Source organism: Crocuta crocuta, unplaced genomic scaffold (genome assembly GCF_008692635.1).
Source record: "Crocuta crocuta isolate KB4526 unplaced genomic scaffold, BGI_CrCroc_1.0 scaffold619, whole genome shotgun sequence".
Classification (NCBI taxonomy): Eukaryota; Metazoa; Chordata; class Mammalia; order Carnivora; family Hyaenidae; genus Crocuta; species Crocuta crocuta.
This window is the reverse complement of record NW_027533395.1, coordinates 3,959,944-3,977,852: the sequence shown is the minus strand read 5'-3', so window position 1 is coordinate 3,977,852 and position 17,909 is coordinate 3,959,944. Positions and strand designations below refer to the sequence as shown.

The 17,909-nt window shown below is 41.2% G+C and overlaps 1 protein-coding gene and 1 long non-coding RNA gene across 2 annotated transcripts in view; one reads left to right on the top strand and one right to left on the bottom strand.

Annotated features, from left to right (window-relative positions):
- The window catches only part of SORCS3 (sortilin related VPS10 domain containing receptor 3), a 564,865-nt gene that overhangs the window by 347,320 nt on the left and 199,636 nt on the right, over positions 1-17,909 (bottom strand). The gene's annotated exons all lie outside the window — the stretch shown is intronic.
- LOC144218538 (uncharacterized) lies at positions 1,666-11,235 on the top strand. Its single transcript, XR_013331183.1, has 3 exons — positions 1,666-2,101; positions 7,158-7,362; positions 11,035-11,235. It is a non-coding gene; the product is annotated as an uncharacterized LOC144218538 (long non-coding RNA).

Genomic DNA, 17,909 nt, shown 5'->3' with positions numbered 1-17,909 from the left:
CATAATGATAAAGTACTCAATCTTTCCAGAAGACAGAACATTCCTAATGCTTATGCATCTGCTAATAGAATTGCAAAATATATTAAGTATAATAAGGTACAGGCAGGGCTAATATTCAACCATAATAATGTGAAAATAATGGAATTTGGTAAATTGCTGTTGCTCCAGGCCCCCAAACATCTCCCAACCATCCCTGCCTCTCCCCCAGGATCTTCCCCAACTCAGAAACTGAAAAGGTAACATCTATACACCATGGTGTCTCCTTACTCTGTTCCAACTCTATAACCTCTATCCACCCTGATGGATTAATATCAATTGCTTAGTATTTTGAATATAACCTCCAGGCTTGGATAAAGGTGATCTCCAATTCGCTTGCCATTTATAAGGTTTTCTCATTGCACTTATTCAAGCTGACTTGACACTGAGAAAATGTCAAGTGGTGGAGAGGTATTTAAGAGCAAAGAAACGAGAATGGACAACATCCTCACTTTGCATGTGCAGTACATGCAGAGCACACATTTGCAAAGCATGGAAAACAAAGGCTTCTTCCACTGGGCCCTTTTGCATTTCTCACTGAATACCATGAGGTTTGATGCTCTACAGCAAAATATGAGTAAGCACAGTCCTTGGGATCAACCAGCCCATGAGTCTCCTGGCCCAACCACTCGGCCCATCACTTTGCTCTGGTGGTAGCTAGGGATTTATGGATTTGATTTCAACGTTTAATTTTCAGTTTTATTCTCAGTAGCAGAGGAATAAAAGTCAGAGCAAAATCGTTTAAAAGAGGTTAACTGTTACAATTGTGTGAGACTCTAAAAAGTGAAAGGAAGGGGAACGGTTTTACAATGCTCACTAAAAGAAATCTATGATGTCTCAATGCTGTGAGCAAGAGAACAGAGGTCCTAGGGAAAGCACAGCTTCCCAGCCACCTTCCAAAAAGCAGACCATAAACCCAAACTCTTAGAAGCACTCTCATTGATCTCACACTGCGTCCATGGGCTTGCCACTCCCCATGCTGCCGGGAAGCTGTGGGAGATTAAGAGAGGTGACTTGCCTTACACTAAATGTGCAAGCATCTGAACTTGGACAGCCCATGCGGCTCTGGCCACTGCAAACCATGCCAGATACAAGGGACCTTAAAACATCCACAGAAATAGGGGTAAAACAATAAAGTAGCAAAGATGTGGAAGAGGGAAGCATGATTCTCAAAACTGGTACCGTTTGAAAACAATCCACATCACCTGGGATCTAATACAATTCTGCATAGGAGCCACACACCATCAGCCGCACACCACCCAGAGATCCTGGGGCAGAGAGAAAATCCTCAGGTAAGCACCCCACAACCTGACCCAGTGCGCCAATTCTATCCTTTCCCATAACTGGACTCCTGTCTAGGAGCTGCATTCTATGTAACAAGCCCACAGTAGCATACTAACTCCTCATTGGAAATTTGAAATCCTTCTAAAATCTCCATCTTCCCACCCTCCATGTCTGTGACTGTATCTCTAGTTATTCCTCTGCACTCTCACTCCACACCAGCAGAACTGAATGAGCCCAAGTCTCCCACAAAGCCATGTTCATTTCTGACCCAAGCCTTTGTTTATGTCGTACCTTTCTAGAATGTTCACCATGACTCCTCTCTGCACAGCTCTTTCCTAACCAGTCTTTCAGGGGGTTGGGTGGAGCCCAAGCTGCTCCCACCCAGGGAGACTTTCCCAATTAGCCCATAATGAATTTTTTTTTATTATTCTGAAGTTCTTTGGCATTTATAACAGTGAAGTGTCTATGCCATTTGCTCAAATAGGGCTTTAAATTCTCATATAATAATTGCTTGTGTGAATCCTTTATTGCCCCAACTAATCATAAATTCCAATAAAATGAACACTCAAGAAATAAATATTTCCCTACTATGTTTAGTGGGGTATTCATTAAATTACTTGCTAAACAAAGAAATCAGAATTGCTAGGATAACCTGAATCCTCCCACCCAAATATTCCCTTTAGATAACTTTGTCAACCTGCACTGCCACTGAGCTTACAGACAGAAAAGTGGGTAACCCGCACGTGTTGCAGTCAGATTACTTAACAACTGGATGAAGATGGTGAGTAAACTGTGGCGGGGGCGGGGGAAATGTAACCCTCTAAGCAAGCCTAAGAGCTGTCACCATAGATAAAAGTAAATGTTTTATTCAGGAAATCTGAGAATAAAAGTGTTCTCAACTGTGTTACAAATTTTACATATTAATTTAAACAAATAGTACAACAGCAAATAGGCGCTATCTCACATGCCATTTCCAGTCAACACCTACTGACTATCTTGGGCTCTTACCTAAAGGATTATAATTCCAAATGTATGTTTAGGGAAAAAATACATAATATATACAGACAGCTATCTATATTTCTATCTATAGCTCTACACATCTTTCTAGAAAGTTCTCCATGATAGTTTTTTTTTGTATATTATATACATTATTGTATATAATGTATATTAGACACATAAATATATATAATTTATTACTTACATGGCCTCAGAGCATATTCTATGTATGTGCCTATTCTAAACAAAAGAAAATACATATAAAATTAAGTCTATAAAGGGGCGCCTGGGTGGCTTAGTCGGTTAAGCGTCCAACTTTCGCTTAGGTCATGATCTCGCAGTTCGTGGGTTCGAGCCCCGCGTCGGGCTCTGTGCTGACTGCCAGCTCAGGGCCTGGAGCCTGTTTCAGTCTGTGAATCCCTCTCTCTCTGACCCTCCCCTGCTCACGCTGTCTCTCTCTCTCTCCTAGAAATAAATAAAACATTAAAAAAAAAATTAAGTCTATAAAGCAAATGAAATGAATTCACCAATTATCATTTTAACAAAGGTATTCAAATTCAATTTCCAGGAATACTGAAAAGAGAGAAGCAGGACTTGAATAAAAATCTTAAACCTGTTGATGAGAAAAGAATCCAAATAGATTTTGCTGCCCCCAAATAAAAGCTTCCATCTCAACTCCACTGGATCAAGTTACTTTTACTGGAAAAAAAATTATTAAAAATGCATTTAAAGACTATGGAACAGGGAATCAAAAGACCTAAATTTGAGCCCTCACACCACTGCTATCTAGTTGGGTGGGGTATCTGTGAGACCATAGCCTGATATTTTCCAGACCCTCAGCTGTCCAATCTGTTCAATGGGAGGAATGCCTAATTTGTCTTTTTGGCTCTGAGCTTCTTGCTCCACTTTGAGCATCACCAAATAACCTGTCACAGAGAGTAAGTAAACCTACATTCTCTTTTTTTTCCCTCTCTCTCTCTTTTCTAAACATTTTGTTGACATTGCTATCTTTGCTATTCAGCTTCAGATCATATGAGCCAAGACAAATTCTTAGAACAATTAAGGAGGAATGTAGAAATTCTACAAAGTTCAGAGAACGCTAAGGTGTACCCAAAACTTTCCCAGGATAATGGGGTATTCATCCTATCCATGTTCCAGCTAGTTTGATGTGGCCATCTGTCTTACATCATATACCTCATGTAAGTAGGATGGCATGGCAATGGGAGAGAAGGAAAAGGAAACAAAAAAATTATTTCTTGGTTGTAAACTTTATATATGAAGGAGAACCTTTTTCTCCTAAGCCTTAATACCCTGCAAGCATTTTAAAAGCTGGTGGCCACTAACATTTTTCTAACCCTAACAAAATTAAAATGCATAAAAATACACATTCAAAGTTCTATATATTGCCACAAAATTGAAATACATAAAGATATACTTGAAAAGTCCTACTATATTGCCACAAGGACCACCTATACAGCAGAGTCTGTGGAATAGAAAGGAATGTTTTGAACATCTTTAAAGTGCTTCTTGTGCACTTGAAACTCAAGTGTATATGCCCTCACAAAGCTACTATGTCTCCCCGGCAGCATAAACTGAAATCTGCTGTCCTTGAGATCTTTGTTAACATGACCCTGATAAAGGCCAAAACGCGTGATTCCAAAATGTGCAGTAAAGATATAATGCTGACATGGGAGACTGCAGCCCACTTGGCTGTAACTATGAGCATCAGTAAGGAGACATGGAGACGATGCTTCCTGCATGGGTGAGCAGCTCTTCAGTCTCCCTTTGTCAGCCTGGCTTTGGAGCAGAGATCAGCCCGGTCACTATATTCCATCCCTTGGCATGGTGCCCAGCACTTAGTGGATTCTTGGGAACTCTTTGTCAAAATAGTGACTTAGAAATTTACTACTAGTCCACTCACAATGAAGCAGAAGAAATGGTGTGAGAAAACAATCTAAAAGCAAGAAACACAAGGGATGCTCTGGGCAAAGACACTAGTCTAGGTCTACTTTGATTGGTAGCAAGCATGCCTGAAGGAACATGGAAGAAAGTAAAGCTATAAAGGTATGTGGGACCAGTTATGGAAAGCTTTGCTGATGGGCACCATTTTTTTTCACCCAAATTACTACTTATGGGAGTTCAATACTTCATTTTGGAAACGTCTACTTTTCCTTATACCAAGATGTTCTATGAAATGTGATGGATCCTGTACCCATATTACTTCTTGAAAAGGTCACCTTCTGTCTATACCCAATGGAAACATCCCTCTTTTCTAAGACCAACTCATCACATACCTCTCATACAGTATCACCAGGTTATTCTTCCTAGTTTTTATATCTAATCCTCATACAACCAGCTCAAAACTTTTGCTGGCTCCCCAGAGTCTGCTGACTGCTTCCTCAACCTGATACCCAAAGTCCACTATCCTATCTTCTGTCTGGACTGTACAGTATTATGCATAAGATCTCTCATAGAACATACAGATTTTTACCTAACAGGTCCTGGATGTTGAATTGCTTTAGACCATTTATTACGTCTTATTTTTAATCTCTTCCAGCATAACCCAGTAGGTGGTAACCCCTCCATATATGAGGAATGGATGAATGAATGAATGAAGTGATCAAAGCATACTTGTGCTAAATTATCTCTTCCCATCTCTAAAGATCTACATCATCTGTAGGGTTGGAAACTGGAAGCTTATGAGCTAAGTCCCCCTGAGTATGTTTGATTTAGCCTGCCAAGAATTCTTAAAAATATGAACTTTAATGACTTGAGAGGAGATATCAATGGTTTTGTTGACCATAGGCCCCACCTACCTCTACTACCTGTCCTGCTTTACCCATTTGTTCTTCTCTGTATACTTGGCTCTATATATTTGCATCGTAATAACAACTAACACTTATTAAGTACTGACTTGAGTGACTTTTTGTAGGTACTTTTCATGTATTACTGCATTTTACACAATCCAACAGCCAACAGTAAGGGTTTATGCTATGCATTTCATAATTTAGTAGTGTTAGCCATTATCCCCAACTGGACAAAAGAATCTACAAAGGAAGAGAGGCTGGTCCCCACTGTGGCTCACACACGGAAAGAACTGAAGGTGTAGCTAATACCTGCCTGAAGAAAGGTGCCATGTCTTCTTCAGAAAGTCCAGGAACTCTTGGGAAAGGTGGATTATCAGTCTCAGGGGCCACTCTAATAAGCCTACCTCCCAGCCTCCTCTGAATAAAAGAAGCTGAGTTGTCCCAATCTGGCTCTGTAATACTTAAGAGGCTCCAAGTAAAAAGACTCTCACTTCCTTTCAGAGTCCTGAAATACTTAGTAGGATCACCAATAAGAAATAGGGCATTCCCCATAGATATTAGCCCCAGTTGACTGTTTTGAACAACATCTCGGAAAGACTTGACCCAAAGAGCCATTTCTCTTAGCTCAGACTCTCCACCAAGCTTTTCATGATGCTAATAAATGAGGTAAAGTCTAAGGTTCTGCCTTTAAAAATACATATTTCAGAATTGTCTTTATCTTCCTTTCATTGCCAGTGAATCACTCACAGTGTTCTCATAGCCTTTGTGCAAAGGCACTTAATCTTCCTGTCTAATGACACCATCTACGGAAAGAAGCCGCAGTGTCTCCATTCACCAATAGCCAGATCAATCATGTGTCTCTAAGAAAATGAAGTCATACCAAGCTGATTTTTAACATTACTGAGGGGTGTCGTTAAGACCTCAGAGACTCCTTCTGTGGATAGGCTCTGATAGCTTGTGATTAATTAGGTAGCTCTTTCCCAGAGACGCCCTCCCCGCCTCTGCTGTCAAACCTACTCACCCCAATGTGGAGACTCCTGAGCTCCCCAGGCCTTGTGGCATCCAGACTGAGTGAAGTCCAGGAAAGTTCCCCCCACACACGGTCCTACTCTGGAATAGAAAAATGAAGCCCTTACCCTGTCAACTAAGAACTAACCGTGCTGATGGTACAGCCACCTGTAACCTTAAAATGTGTGCCCTTCCTCCATGTGATTCTGTGATGTTGGTCTCCTGAGGACCAGGATACTTTCTTCTAGACTTCACTAGAAATCATAGCATTCTCTTTGAAGTAGAAGAGAAGGGTCAACAGGAGAAACATTGCATGACAATGGAATAGTCAATTAGTATTCTCTCCTCTAGTCCAAATGTTCACTAGCTCTTGTGGTATCTGCAAAGATTCTCTCATCTCAAGCTGTGGCTGGGAGAGGGCAGTAGAATGTGAGATTGGAATAGGCAGCTGTAATATGGAATGGGGTGGCACCAAATTGGAAGGCTGTCCAAGGAAATAAAAATCACAGTGTATGTTATGAACAATGGAGTGGCCATCTGGATGCTTCTTCTCTAAATAGAATGTGCTTTCTTTCTTTGGGCCTCAGTTTCTTCATTTGTAAAATGATTCTGTAGAATTCTACAGTTCTAGGAGATCATGCTCCTTCCCCATCACAAATGAGACCATATTTACCAGGATTTCCTTTCAAAACCGTAAACACTCTGAGGCTACTTGTCTTCATAAGGCTGATACTCTACTAGTCATTCTTTTCTTTCTCATTCCAAATAATAAGTTCTGTTCTAAAAGTGTCTAAAGCCAAGAAATCTCTTTTGACCAAGGAGATAGTCCTACTTCTGATAATGCACTGAAGCCAAACAAAACAAAACCAAAAAAAGGGACTTGGGAACCAGCTATATAGTAAATCTGGACATTTCACCAACAGCTGGGTTGAGGACAAAGCATAGGTAGAAATCAAATCAGGTGGATCTCTACCCACAATTTGTTGCAAAGAAAATTCATATTTTTTCCTCTACTTGAAAAAACAGGTATGCTGATCAGTGAGGGTGATCTGCTAAAACTCTTTGAAAGAGAATCTACAATTTTCAAAGAAGAATCTTCCTTCTAAATTGCACTGTGTATCCACTGAGCAGCTCAGCACCCCGGCCTCTGATCCCCATTTGGGGACTGACCTTTTCCCATCAGGGAATACAGATACCTCACTCCACATGAACACCACGTGAACTCCTTAGGGTAAGTATTGTTGCTCCCATTTTACCAGTGAGAAAAACTGAGCCCAGAGAGGGAGGTGGCTTGCCCAACACTACACAGCTCGTTTGGAATGGAAGTGGTATGAGTATCCATCTGATAACACACTACATTCCTGGGCCCTTCTGCTCATTCTGCATGGTTTTTGATAAAACTACTATAGCCTTCTTCAATCATCAGTAAATCAAAGACTTTGCCTTTATAGCTCCCAGTGTGGGTACTTATCTGCATTCAAATATAAGCAATTGAAAAATGAACACTGCCCACCCTTCTATTCTTAATACGAAGTTCTTTACATTGTTACTCTTTTCTCTACTAAAAGAATTCACTTTAATCAAGAAAAAAGGCTCAGACTCCGTCTGTGTGTTGTAGGTTCCCTCCCAAGTTTGGCCTTTGCAATTGAATATTTCCATTTAAATGTCCCATCAATTCAATCAAAATGTTAATATTCTGATTACAAAGTATTGCTCTATGCATTGCTAACACACATTTCTTTCCCACTTCTTTCCCCCAGCAAAGCACTGAGCTGGAGTTCACAAATAGGCAAGCCATTTTGGTTTAAGGGGGACAATTACACACCTCTATTGCCGCAATAATTGATCAGTAGAAAATTTCAAGAGATTAGACTACAATCTACGTGCACTCACCCATATTCGTATCTCTTTCCTACTCTGCACAGAGCTATTGCACGGCCGCTAAACCTCTGTGTGTTTGTAATGATCAGGGGGATGAGTAAACTAGTAGCTGTCCTTTTAAACCTGCATTAACCGTGGATTTAATGGTGTTATCAAAGAGTGTAACTCTTTTTTCATACTTTGCTGCATCAGTGATGCTGAAGTTGGAGCAAATAAATAATTATGGTTTCAACTTCGAGGCATTATCTTCCAGACTACAGAGATTATATATTTTAATGGGTCAGATTCAGAGAACCATCTTGGGAATTTTGAAATATTAATCTCTTTCTCCCTTGCATGTAGAGTGACAAACATGTGATTTTGAAAGCCAATTGTGGCTCACATCATGACATTCCCACTGCAGAGGGAATTGTCTATGATGGGGATGTTTTCAGTAATCACCATCGATATGGGCTACCTCCCTACTTATCTGCATTTATAACGTTACAGGGAAAGGCAAAGGAGGACTGGCTGGGGGAAAGCAAGATTTCTAACCTGGGTTTAGAGAATGTGCTCAAATGTTTGGCAAGAATGCCTCCGGCCCATGGGTGGGGGGTGGAGGGAAGCTGCTAGAGGCAATAGTGGAGGAGGTGACAACCTATGTGAGGATGTTTGAGGCACCAAGGAAGACATTGACTTCAAAATGCTTCTCCTACCTGCTCTGACAATTATTCTTACAGAAAGGTAAAGACTTACATTCTGTAATTAGGCATCAAAGGCATTTATCACCGAAAGGTGGACCACAGTGATAAACTCAGTCATACGTGAGTCAATACCAGCCAGCAGAATTGGACAGAGGAAAGGCAAGGCAGAGAGCGAGCAGTAGCCACATGGGAGAGAGCGGTCCCAAGGAAGAACGAAGCGCTCAGGGAAGGAAGATAAAACTTTGATGTCTGATTCTCTTTGTCTGCATCATTATAGCAAGAAGAGCAGGGCAGCATGTGTTGGGAAGACTCGGAGATCTTTTACAACCCCCATCACATTTTATTTCAGTCACTGGCTCATTTAGGTCACACGTATCATTAAGCATCTAATAATCAGGTTGGGCTATAAAGAATGTAAGGAGAGGACAAGGTAGGCTTGCTGTCCCGCAGAAACTTATAGCCTGGCTGAGGAGGCAATTTAAAATTATTTAAATGTATATATGAAAGGATAAGGAAGTGACTTCAGGGTGGCCTGGGCCCTGGGGAGAAGGATTTGAGCCATGGAAGGTTCACTGCCCCAAGGTATCAACCAGGTTTACCAACACCACCTCCACCACCCTGAGAAAGAGGTGGTAGATAAAATCCAATAGACTTCAACACGCTTCTTCTAGATATTTCCACTCCTTGACCTTGCCTAGGGCCTCGGGACCATATTGTATGAGTTAAGGACATCCTGCTGAGGGAAAAACTAGGCCTGAAACCCAGTCTGTGCTCTGATAGGCAGGCTGGGAGACCCCGCTCTAGGCCACATCTGTTCAACAGAAGGGGTAAATTCTCAAAGTCACATGCAGGCTCCATCTTCTCACCAATGGTCCATGTCCAACTAGAGAAGGTAACTTTGTGCAAGTTAGACAAATGCATGTGTGAGACAATGGGCTGGTGGTGGCCTGGTCCCACCATTTTTTTATGTAAACTACGATAGGCAGAATGATGGTCCCCAAATTAGTCCATGCCCTAGTTCCTAGGATCTGTGAACATGCTACCTGCAAAAGGCACTTTGTAGATGCAGTTCACTACAGATCTTGAGATGGGGATATTATACGGGATTACAAGGAGGGCCCAATCTAATCATAGGATCTTGAAAGTGGAAAACTTTCCCCAGTCATGGTGGATTCAGAGATACAACATGGGAAACACTTGGCTACCACTGCTGCCTTTAAAATTGAAGGAAGGGAATCATAAGCCAAGGAATACAAGCAGCCATCGAACTGGAAAAGGCAAGGCAACCGATTCCTCCAGAGGCCCCAGAAAAGAACACGGCCTACTATCACCTTGATTTTAGCCCCATGGGATCTGTAACTCCTCACACACGGAACTGTAAAATAATAAACTTGTGTTAAGCCACTAAATTTGTGGTAATTTGTTACAGCACCAATAGGAAATTAACATGATGGATATGATCACTATCCATCAGAGTCTGTTCCTCCTAAAACTCTCCAAAATTGAGAGTTTGCTCTCATATGCAGCAGAAGTCTCAGGAAAAACATGTTTTGAATAGTCTCTCATAACACGAAGCCATCCATGAAAACCACCGATTCTGCTGATAGAAACTGATGCAATAGGCTCGCACTTCCCAGAGGTTCCTGGAGATTTGTCATAGCTTCAGGCTGAGCCCTTAAAAGCGATCCATTAGGACGCTGCAGGCTGCAGTCAGTGGTGGCACCCCTGACCTATGTTCCTTGCTCTTCCAGTAGATTATACAATTCTCTCTAATCCCTTTATTAAAACCTCCATATTTGGAATACATAAGAGTATATTCCCCAGAGACTGAGCATGACCGATGATGGCACAATTCTATGTACTTACATCCTAACCATGTAATTGTGTTACCTTTTTCACACAAGTGTTTCATCATGTTAGTTTAAAACTTACTCTATAAAAATAATTTGAATGGCAACATAGTATTTCATCCTAGAAGACAAATTACTTAACCATCCTCTGAATTAAGTTCATTTTTTTCTCTTATGAACATCTTCTACAAGTATATCCATGTACATACTTGTGTGCACGCATATACACATACATTTAGAGTTACAGACAAGAACCACCGGAGGCAAGAGTTCAAACTCCCTACAGGCTTTGAGTAAATCTTGAATACCGAGTACTTTCCATGACAAACCAAGCCCTTTTCCCAAAATGCTTATATAATGGAATTCTCCACAGCCCAGCCCTATCACTCTCCTTTCCCTACCACAGCACATTTCCTTTGCAGCATCTATTACCAGCTATAATTATACTGCTAATTAATTAATCTGATTGTTTACTGCTTCTCCCACTAGCACATCAGCTCACCAATGGCAGAGACCACGCATATCCTGTCCACACATGTACCCCGAAAGGCACAGCACAGTTCCCGGAACAGAGTACAGGCACAGCATCTTTGTCGAGCAAATGGACGAACATAGCCCTCCATGAAGACTTCCCTAGGCTATACCCCTATCCCTGAGCTAATGTCCAATAAAGACAAAAGAATTTCATTGACAAATGCAACTGAAAAACATCTGTGTCTATTTCCTAAAAGCTTGACTTAACATAGGCAGTGGGATGACAGCAGCAATATGTACTATTGGGCCGCCTGAAATCCTTTTGGAAAACAGTAAGGCATGTATGCATAAATAAGTAAAAATTGTTCAAAGCAGAAGTGCTATTACCAAAAAGACCTCTTAAGAAAACAAACTTTTTAACACAGACATTACAGAAGATTTTCAAAGTCAAAATATTAAAAATACACTCCCTATGTGTTTTGAAAATTACAGATAACAACACAGCAAGGACATGCTCTGTGGTATCGGATTCCTTCCCCGGGAATGTCCTTCTTATCACGCCATATAAGTAACCATCCTCTCCTCTCTTGGCTGATATCCTGTCTCTCGTGTGGCATTCCTTTAGAGGACCTTGCCTTGAAATTATTAACAGATGTCGTTCTCTTTTAGATTCCAGGCCCCCTGAGAGTGTGGCCAGTTTCTACACTATTTCTCCCCCACTCCTACTCCAGGTCCCTCCACACAGGCTTGAAGGAAAAAATGATGATCCTCTAAATTAATCATAGTGGGACATTATAGTTCTTGAACATCTTATATGGACCAAATACTTTTGCACTAACTACTGACTTATTGTGTCTTCATATGACACATGATATAATTGTATCCATTTTACAGATGAGGAAACAGGTTCTGAGGGGTAGATAAAATCACTCAATGTAATCATCACATAGATCACTGTGGGCTGAAATTGCTGGGGATGCGCTTTGAATAATGGAAAGTAGAAAAAGCAAAGAAAGGAATGGGGAAAGAGCTATCTCAGGGGAAACAATAATGTGGGGAATTCCAGGGCATGGAAACAGACCTTTAACTGATATATAATTTCTAGGCTTCTACAGATTAATTTGAAGATTGCATAACTATAAAATACTTTTGGAACCTGACTTGTTTTGTTAACAGCTAAAATAAAGGATCAAGGCCCAAAGATCAAGGATAACAATATTAAAATAAGCACCACCCTCCCACAGCCAGAAAAATCAAAACAAGTAATTAACATCTGATGACACAGTTATCCAAGACAAACTGGCTACAAAAGGAGATGATTACAATCCTTAGAACACAGTCCCTTTCAGGAATGTTTACTGCCCTTAGTGACTTACAACTGAAGTCACAGACTCCCTTTGTCAGCAGGCTTTGCTGTTTTTCTCAGGAAACAGCAGGTCTAACAACCAGGCCAAGGCAAGAAATACGATTTGCTACTTACTGGCATCTAACCTTGACATACAGAGTAATACTAACTAGAGAGAAAAGACATGGTTCAAAACTCCCAAATAAACTTTAGGAGCCTGCGGGCTTATGTTTACAGGGTTATATGAAAAAAAAAGCCACCTCATTTTTGCCATTCTAAGGCTTTCCTATCAGTGCTATGATGTCTAGAGATTCAAAAACACGAATAATTATGTCCATTGTAAAGCTTTGCATTGACCATCAGCCTAGCACTTATTCACTCAGACAGGCGTGCAGATTTTACAATTTAGACACATTTCTAATATGCACCATTGAGCCCATGAGACCATCTATTTTCTCATGGACATGGGCAGGCCAGCGGCAATAACTAACTAGGAATTTCATTAGAGCAACTGGGTCTCAACCACAATTTATAGACTCAAATTTCTTCAACATTCCAGAGCTGAACCAGAAATTCCAGAGGTTCATCTTAAGCAAACACAGGCTTGAAACCGTGGTGGGTCCATGACTCCAAGCAATAATAATTATAGTTTATTAGGAGCTCACTAAATTCCAGGAACTAGGTTAGCCATTTTACAATCAATTCATGTAATTATCACAGTGACTTAATAAGGTAGACCCTATCATTATGCCCCATTTTGCAGATAAAAAAATATTTAAGAGAATAACTTGCCAAAGGTCATACAATGATTTAGTGAGAGTAAAAACTAACTCAGAATTGACTGTCCATGTAAAACTACTATCATGAAATAAAAGTGCAAATAATGGTATTGTACCAAGAGGGCACCCTTGATCCAACGCATATTCCCAAATAGAAGTCAGAGTGTAATTTTCTTACTGATTGGTCAAACACTCTTGACTTGAAAAGATCTACCAATTGGCAATTCACTGAGCATCTATTCCAAACAAAGCACTATGCGTATAGAAGGCTTGGTCCCCGCCTTTGAAGATGACAGTCTTTTAAGGAAGAGGAGACATGTGACTTCACAACTTGGAGGTAAGGAGCAGTTGAGAAAATGGAAGACATCATATACTCAAAAAATAAATTCAGCAGATCTAAGAGTATCAGAAATTTAGAGAAATAAGAGAACGTGATCAGACAGAGAAATTTCAAGGTTCAAGTTATTATCAGTCAGGCAGTAAAAATGATGACAGGACCAAGATGTGATGATGCTAGTAGGTGGTTGAAGAAGAGAGCTGAAGACTATGAGGTCAGAGTATTGAAGGTGTCTTCTAACACAGCTGGAAAAGTCATCACAGAGGGTGTGAAAGGACATGATGATGGAGACAGGTATAAGTTAGGGACACGGTAAGCATGGAGGAGGGCACTTGTGGGGATGAGCACTGGGTGTTACATGGAAACCAACTTGACAATAAACTATTAAAAAAAAAAAAGATGGGAAAGAAAAAAGAAAAAAAAAAAGATCAGTGCTGCCAGGGGTTGGGGGTGGGGGTTAAAGGAGAAATAAATGAACAGGCAGAGCACAGCATTTTTAGAGCAGAGAAACAATTCTGTATGATAATATGATGGTGGATACAGATCACTATACATTTGTCAAAACCCACAGAATGTACAATGCAAAGAGTGAACTCTAAGGCAAACTATAGACTTGGGGTGATGACGTGTCAAGGTGAGATTCATCAATTGTAAAAACGTACCACTCTGGTGTATGAATTTATAGTGGGGGAGATTGGGGAACAGGGAGTATATGAGAATTCTCTGTACTTTCTGCTCAATTTTGCTATGAACCTAAAACTTCTCTAAAAAGTGAAGTTTAATTTTAAAAAAATAACTTACCCACTTTCCCCTCAGTATTTGGGAGTCTCTTGTGGTTTGCCTCCCTCCCTCTCTGTAGCTTTTTCCCCCCTTCACCTCCCCATGGAAAGCAGGTGATGGGCATTGAGGAGGACACTTGTTGGGATGAGCACTGGGTGTTCATAGAAACCTATTTGACAATAAATTATATTAAAAATAAATAAAATTTTAAAAAGAATTTAAAAAAAGAAAAGAAAAGAAAAAGTTAGGGACACGGTAAGGGACATGATAAGGGATACTTGAGGTTAAGCAATACAACAGCAGGCTGGATGGCAGTCACCCTCTGTGATGACACCCTCCCAGAGCTAGAAAATACAGAAAAGCCATTCCTAATTTCACCTACCCCAATTACATATAAGGTTTACTTCTATTTATCTAGAAAATTCATATGGAGGGCTTTCAGAAGGCCCCCATTGTTTTGATGTCCTGAAACCTTGGTGAACTTGTGAGTCTACAAACATGAGGAAACATAAGTGGTAAAATGCTGGAAAGGGAACAACACACACAATTCAGGGGACAATAAGGCCTTTTAAAATGTTTTTCATAGCAGTTCGAATCACTCTTAGTGGCAGATATTGCTAATGTCGACCAGAACGGCAGTGTGTGCTAGAGACAAGACAGCAAAGGAGAAAGGAAGGAAAAGAGAAACCCAGCTGAATGTACGTGCCTCTTGGTGGCAGATGTGAATGGCAGATATCAAAAACCAAACCATTTATCAAAATTTGTCAGCATGACCAAACCCTCTCAGTCAAACAAAGAACGGGGCCATGAAAGAAGCAAACAAGATAAGCATGCTGCATTCTCACCCCTATTAATGTGATTTCTGTACTTGGCCATGTTCAGGATAAACTCCCTTTACTCTGTTAGCCTCACCGTGGCAGTGAATTTTTAATGCAAATCAACTGTCTAACAGTGTTTGTATTACAGTAATAACCTGGAAGAACTTGTTTAATATCAGAAGACTTAGTGGAGCAGATGAATAGTTCCAACATGATATCCATGGGATAGAAATTCAATTAAAAACTGCAAGTGGAACTGGAGAGAGGTAGTTATTGTTCAACACATACCACAGGGCTCTTTGCTGAAGCACAGCTATTAGCTGAACTGGTTCAGACATTCTGTTTTCCTTTATGGCAATCTGTTAGCTTGTATAAAGTTAAATTAATAAAAACACCAAGCTGCCTCTGTGGTGGGAAAGCAGAATGAGGCCAAGGGCTAGGTGCATATTTTATAATTCTGTACTAAGCACATTAGGCCACGCAAATTAAAGATATGCCACAATTATAATAAAAATGAGAGATCCCGCATGTGCAAATGGTGATCATATGACTTGTGCATCCAAAAGAGAGTACTGGGGTTCTAACCACAAACGGCAATTGTTTCTGCTACGAAAGAGAAGGAGGAAATTACCTTGTATGCACACTTTCCTTCTGAATAGGTAGAATAGAGCTTCTTCTGAAGATGCTCAGGTAAAGCCAAAGGGGGCTTGACTGGCTCTGCTATTTACTCAGAACTAGACATCGCTGCTCAAGAACTTGCACTTTGTCGTGGGGAGCACTGTGGAGTGGGTACAGGCTGTCTACCCCATTTAGGGATGAACGGATTCCCAGTCAGGAGGAATCTGGCCAGCAGCTAAGGAAAAGCGAAGAACCAGGGGTCTTAGTCCACTGAGGGAAAGTGGGGCCAGGACAAGGAAATCCAGCATTCCACAACCCTGACTGCATTTCTGTCTGAGAAGCCCTCACTTTGTTTCTATTTTCTGCTAGCTTTGAAAACAAGAAACAAAAGCTCTTCTTGTGAGAATGACTGACATGCTGGCATCCCTTGCCCTCTGCTACAGAGAGGCCAAAGATTCTCTGGATCTGTCTTTGCTCTTTTCTTAACACATTTGTTGTGTGGTAGCATACTCAAGTATATGCGTCTGTGTGTCTGTGTGTGTGCATGTGATTATAAATCACATTCTGCAAATGGAATATCAGTCCTTCTAGCCATAAGCTTTCACGCATGGCAAGTGATAGTGCTTTCAGCACATAACACAATATTCCTTCTGCCAAGACTCCAGCATATTGTGCTTTTCAGAAAACAAACTTTTCAACCCATATTGTTTGTGATGGTGTGTGGAGTGGGCATGCTTGTGTACATTCGGACAAGCACACGAGACACACACATGAGGAATTGGGGCTCAGGAAAAGAAGCTCATTGGAAACCCAGATACCCCAAAAGGAGGTCAGTACAATTTGCTATCTCCTCCAGTCTCTCTTGTTTTCCTGCCTGTACTGTAGGAATTGCCCAAAGATGGCTTGTGGAATAGCTACCTCACAATACCCTTGGGATGTCTGAAAAAAAAAAAAAAAAAGATGATCCCATACTTCTATCCCTCGTTACTAGACCAGACTTCCAGGAGGGTGGAACCACAAAGCTAGCATTTCAGCAGGAATGAATTCTGTCATGGCCAGATACCGCTGATGCACACTCTGAGAGTGAAACCTCTACTGGCCTCCCCAGGTCAAAGGTCCTGCATGCAAATAGATTCTCAAAAATACTCAATCAGGAGTATCATTTCCCTGATAATGAAACGAAAGTCCAGGAAGGAAAACCAACTTGGCAAAGGTCACACAGGAGTCGCTGCTGGAATTCAGTCCAGTCTGGCAACAACACCCACTATTTATAATTTAACGTAGAATTTAAAAGTGCTTTGCCAATTTCCTCACAGCATCTTATGAGATTCATGCGGCAGTTATCATTATATTTATATTATGGACATGAGTGTGGAAGATTGGAGTCGGATTTGGTTGGCTAGGGTGGAGAGTGTGTGTGCTTTATTCAGCCAAGTAGCGGAGTACAGCGTCAACCTGTGAATCAATGGGGTCAGAGTGAGCAGAACAAACGAGACAGAGCAGAAGTCATCTCCTTGCATCAAGTACAACGGTTCCAATCAGTTAGGACTATAATCAGAACTACAAGGCAAAGGGGCAAAGCGAAGACCTCTCAGCAGGGTCTGAGAGTGCTAGGCAAGCATATCCCACAGAGCGGGGTTTGCCCATTGTCCCAGGGACGCCTGCCCTCCCTCTGCAGGCTTCCAGGAAGGGCAGACACAAGATCACCATTAAGCTGTGTCTCAGAGACAGGAGCGCCTTGGCCTCACCTCACAAACATTGAGAGAAAGGATTCCAGCAAGGCAGCTCAAATAAAAATGGATCAAGGATTCAAAACCAATTACCAAAGCATAATCTCACTCAGATGGGCAGGCTAAGAATAATTACTCTCTGTAAGAAAAATGTCTGTTGTAGACACATTGCAGAAGGCTGCATAATTAAATACAGCTGCCAATTCTCATTTATCTTCCTGGGAATTTGCATTTGAGGGTCCACCTGGCTTGCCAAAGGCCCAGAGCTGGAGCGCACAGTGGGGCTGACGGTGGGGGCTCCATATTTCTAAAGTAGAACCCCAAACATAACACTGGACCACTGATAAATCCTCACTCGTAAAAAACTGGCTTCCACATGGGGCGCCTATGTGGCTCAGTTGGTTGGGTTTCCAACTTTAGGTCATGATCTCATGGTTTGTGGGTTCAAGCCCCATGTTGGGGTCTCTGCTCTCAGCACAGAGC